This window comes from Neovison vison, chromosome 1 (assembly GCF_020171115.1).
Source record: "Neovison vison isolate M4711 chromosome 1, ASM_NN_V1, whole genome shotgun sequence".
Classification (NCBI taxonomy): domain Eukaryota; kingdom Metazoa; phylum Chordata; class Mammalia; order Carnivora; family Mustelidae; genus Neogale; species Neogale vison.
In genome coordinates, this window is record NC_058091.1 from 28,530,146 (window position 1) to 28,535,547 (window position 5,402).

The 5,402-nt window shown below is 40.2% G+C and overlaps 1 pseudogene; it reads right to left on the reverse strand.

The window, feature by feature from the left end:
• Positions 1–1,186: 1,186 nt before the first annotated feature.
• On the reverse strand, positions 1,187–5,028 carry LOC122912495 (annotated as a pseudogene).
• Positions 5,029–5,402: the final 374 nt, after the last annotated feature.

Sequence of the window (5,402 nt, forward strand, 5' to 3'; positions counted from 1 at the left end):
TAGGTTTGAGTTAGGGGTTGAAATATTTTATGATCAGAAAATGAGAATATGTTATTTCCAATAGGGACTGGAGGAAAAGTAGAGAGACAGATGAAGTTAAGGCATATTTAACAGAAAGAATAAGACTTTGTTTCAATGAAGTACCAAAAATATAAAAATAATTACAGGGAATTTTCATTTTGAGTTAATTCAAAGATAATTAACATGGATACTTAGATTTTTAGAACAAAAAGAAATAAACAGAAGTCTCCTCTGGCTTTATTAGCAGGGAGAGAAGAAAACTGGCTTTCCCTCTGGAGTAGGCATAATTGAGAGAAACAAAGATTGCCATTTGCAGAGAAGGTTTTGAACACATTCAATGCTTTTCTACAGACAGCAATGTGGGACCAATTAATTCAGATCCAAAGACAACTGGCTGGTAAGGGAGGCTTTCTTCCATAATTCTGTGATGTCCCTATTTGGGAGAAGAAAATGGGGAAGGAAGAACATTCTTCTATTTAAATGGAAAGACTGAGACCTTGAGATGGGTGACGAATAATATCTTCACTAGGATGGTGTTTCTGTGATGTGGCTCGTGGTCATCTTTTAGGAAGCTACAGCCTCCTGAGAACCATGTAAACAGAGTTCTATGACTACTGGCTGATCTCAGATGATATTTTAAAAAGTATGTGCCATGCTCACCAGGGTAAGAAGATACTACCCATCACCATGACTCTTGTAGGATCATACAAGTTAATCAAAGAATGGTGGAGCTTGATGACTTGGACCACTGCAGCCCGCACCTGGGATGTGTTGTAAGCAGCATTATTAAAGCAGCAGTTAAATTTAAATATCCATATCAAGATATAGTGGAGGTGAGCCTGCCAGCTTAACAGTTGAATGGGGCAAGGTGACCAGAGTCTCCACATAGTTGACAGAGCAGAAGACTGACTGGCCATGAAGCCATCCCCTGTACCAGTGCTCATCAGTTTGGTTAGTGAGCATGATGATATTACCCTGTTTAAAACCCAATTCCCCTTCATTTGCTGGTCAAAAGTTGTACAGAACTCAGCAGCAGGGCTGATCCCCTGAGTCTCCTGGGAGTGTCCCTGTGGGAAAAGTTTTCATTGGGTTGAGTGCTGTCTCCAGTTGGAAACCTGGCTCATTTGTGGTTTAGGCTGATATTCCCTATAGGCTGGGATGAAGCTTATCTTATTCTTTCTTCCAGTCTGGGCATAACTTGCTGCAGATTCTGGACTTATGGTACTCCAGTTGGTCTTGAAAGAGTGCAGAGAGCTGGCTCACATGCTGAACATGCTTGACTCAGTAACTTCTTGAGACTCAACAAATTTCTTTAAATCCTCACAGAGCTCTTTACTGGGAATCTTGCCTTGTTGTTTATTCTTATAATCAAAGTCCAGGCTTCAACCTCTAACTTCTGTAGATGAATTTCCTTCAGCATTCTGCCATGAAGGTTCTGAAGGAGGTCAGTGAAGTTCTACTTCATTTCTATGTCCAAAAAGTCTTAAACCTCCAAGAGTTCTTGAATGGCTTCTCCCACCTTACCAAGTGCTGGGCCAAAGTTACAATCATCTCTAAGCTCTCCTCCAAACATGAGCATTACCTCTGCCAGAAGACCTTCTACCTAGGGATATCCTGGCTCCTTCTCCTGGCTGCAGATTTTTGACATGATGTGGATCATACTAAGTTTATCTCTGGAAGATGGGTTGGCTTGAAAGTACTCAATTTTTTTTTAAGATTTTATTTATTTATTTGACAGAGAGAGATCGTAAGTAGGCAGAGAGGCAGGCAGAGAGAGAGAGGGAAGCAGGCTCCCCGCTGAGCAGAAAGCCCAATGTGGAGCTTGATCCCAGGACCCTGAGATCATGACCTGAGCTGAAGGCAGAGGCTTAACCCACTGAGACATTCAGGCGCCCCTTGAAGGTACCCAATTGGTTTGGTAATAATTTCCATCACAGTCTCGATGGTGACTTCTACTTTCCTCTCTACCTCTTTGAAGTCATCATCTAGCTTGGATCCTTCTTCTCATCCACTTTCTGAGTGGCTTTGCAGAATTGCTTCTTTAGCCTGGCCACTGACTACTGACAAAGTATGGGAAGACACATGGGTATGAACAACTATGGTCATGGGTATGGTTGTAGTTGCCTTAAAGAAGTTGTGGAGGAGGTAGGTAGGAAGGCTGAGCAAAGTCCTGCCACTTCTAGTGCTCCCACCATAATTGGGGGCATGGAAGACATAGTGGTATGGGGCCTTAAATAATTTTAAATTTTAGAAAATGTAACATTTTTGTATCTATTTTATTATATAAACTTAGGCCAGGTTGAGGGGTTCTTATATCTGCTGGTCTCCCTTAAATGGCTGCTACTGAAGCTAGGTGGCTTTGCATCTGGGTGTCATATGGGTTCTCAGCTCTTGACTCAGCTCTCGACCTCAGCTCTCAGCTCTCGACCTCCAGCAAAATAGTACTGGTTTGCTTTCATGGGTAAGACAAAGGTCTAGGAGAAAATGTATAAAATCCTGTTAAGGCTTAGATTCAGAAATTCCACTGATAAGTCATCTGGCTACTTCAGATTCAAGGAGTGAATATATAGACTCTGCCCTTTAATGGCAGGATCTGGAAAGATATTTATTTATTTCAGAGAGAGAGAGAGAGTGTGTATGTGTGTGCTAAGCCCAGAGCCTGACCTGGGGTTCAATCTCACAACACCGAGATCATGACCTGGGTTGAAACCAAGAGTCAGATGTTTGACTGAGCCACCGAGGTGCCCCTGGAAAGATATATTTCAAAGGGATGAAAATAGAAATGTGTAGAGAATTAGGGCAATCATTCAATCATAGCTGACATAATTATGAGGCAGGGAAACTGAAGAGACTCCATGAAAGAAAAAGCTGTTTTTTTTTTTTTTTTCCTTCTTTTGCTTCTTATCCAGTTTCTAGTCTTGCTAGAACCTGCATGCCCACCCCACTCTACACACACCTTGTAATACAAATAACATATGTCCTCCTTGTAAGGGACAAAGAAAGAATGATATCTTTGGAGTGTTCCAGAACTATAAATAATATCTAAGGCATGACTGGGCAGGGTCCTCATAAAAATTCTCCAAAACCACTGACTCCAAACACCTGACACCAAGACCCCTGGTTTCAGGGAATGAGTGACTTATGAAGGACACCCAGACCCTGTCCTTATTCTGAACAATTCAGGGATGCCTAAGAGGACATTTGCACCAGACCACAATTACCAGTAAAAACCCAGATTCCAAGCAAAGAAACTTATGCTCTTTTCCTTTCCAAGTCTCCTGGATGCTCCATCCCTCTCCAGATAAATATATCTTCAATAAACTCTGCTTTCACTTCCTGCTGGTTCACATTTTATTTCCATCCTGCATGAAGCCAAGAACTCTCTTGGCTGGTCCTGTAGGACCCCTGCTGTGTCTTCAACTGGCCTGCCTGCATTAATTATACTATGTCTCAAGCTATATATTTCCAAACTTTATTTCACACTTCAAAATTACAGAGTGATATTCACCTTGTTAAATAATGAGTCATACATTTTAGCAAAAGCAAAAACTAAGAAAACAGTAAAGCTTTTATGATTTTGTTTTTAAGAATTAATGATTTGTAAAACTGTATTTTGCTGGACAAATCAGAATATTTCTATCTATGATTTTTGTGGATTCTTTTTTTTTTAAGAAATTATTATTTATTTATAAGATATATATAGAGAGAACACAAGTTGGGGGAGGGCCAGAGGGAGAAGCAAATGGACAAACAAATTCCTCACTGAGCACAGAACTTGATGCGGGGCTCATTCCCAGGACCCCAAGATCATGAACAAAGAAGTCAGAGGCCCAGCCCACTGAGCCACTCTGGCACCCCTGATTTTTGTGGATTCTTTTCCACTATCACCACTACCATTTTTTCTCCCTATATGTGGAAGTCATTTGTTATTTTCCCTAAGAAAATTAACTATCATCAAGTGTCATCAAATATATTTTACCATTATTAATTCTGCTGAGCTTTAAGTTGTACCAAAGATAAAGAAGACAAAGGGAGCCTGGGCATCAGGGACTTCCAGATCTATGTTTGAACTTCAACTTTTTATACTGGTTTTGATATAGGTACAGCAATTTTCTTTTTGAGATTTACAAACTAAAGTGGTTTGACAGCAAACTGAAGCAATTCTCAATTTTTTAAAAATAATTTTTAAGGGTTGAAAATTTAAATATAAGTTCTAATACATATTCCTTGACTATATGCTTTCTGCAGGATTTGAATTGCATCTATTGCATGTGAATTTTTTTGCTTGTTTTCCAGTCTGTACTGCAGTGTTGGGAAAGTTTTATGACTCTTGATTCTGTTGAGAATTATGGAGGTTCAATACTAAGAATGACCTGAAAATAATTCTCATGTTCAATTGTATCAGTTTCCACTTCTACTAATTAATCCAATTGTATCAGTTTCCACTTCTACTAATTAACTAAGCCCAGTAAAATTAAGCTCAGTATGTAACTGGCTACCTAAGAATGTATATAAATGATCTGATTTGGGTTTTTTTTTTTAAGGATTTTATTTATTTGACAGAGAGATCACAAGTAGGCAGAGAGGCAGGCAGAGAGAGGAAGGAAAGTAGGCTCCCTGCTGAGCAGAGAGCCCGATGCAGGGCTTGATCCCAGGACCCTGAGATCATGACCTGAGCTGAAGGCAGAGGCTTTAACCCACTGAGCCACCCAGGTGCCCCCTGATTTGGATTTTTTGAACTGAAGTAATGCTGTTGTAGTGTGAGCCCTGACAGATTTTTTTTTTTTTTTTTTCTTTTTGGTAATGAAAGTACCTGAACTAAGCTTTGACTGCTAGTATCCATTTGGAAGAGTATCCAGTCAAAGTATCCATTCAAAGCCAACTATGTTGAATAAACACCTTACCAGCCACAGGATTTGATAAAGAGCCAGGCCGTAAGACCAATCCCCTCTCCCCCAACTAGGCTCCTGTGTTTTAGAAAATTTGGTTTCAGTTACTCACCTTCATGTTTTTCCTGTGTCCCTCACTTTAAATTCCCGCTGTTATGTTTTAAATTCACCCTTAAAGACTGAACCTGTGAAACCTGAGGCTCCCACTCTTGACCCCAATAAAAGCAAAACCCTCAATATATGAGTTTTCTCTCTCTCTCTCTCAGAGGGCCCCAGAGGTATTGTGTCAGTTCCAGATCTTGTAAGTAATGAACATTTATTTCTTTCAAAGTTTCCTGATGGTTGTTGCTGAAGGGCATTTTGCAAGCATAATAAAAGCCATAGGAGTCAGTCCAGTTGTAACCCTGATTTGGAAAGAGAAGATGTCTGTGAAAAGCTCACTGCAAGCCAGGTGAACGTCTTCAGACATCTAGCTGATAACATCTCTATTAA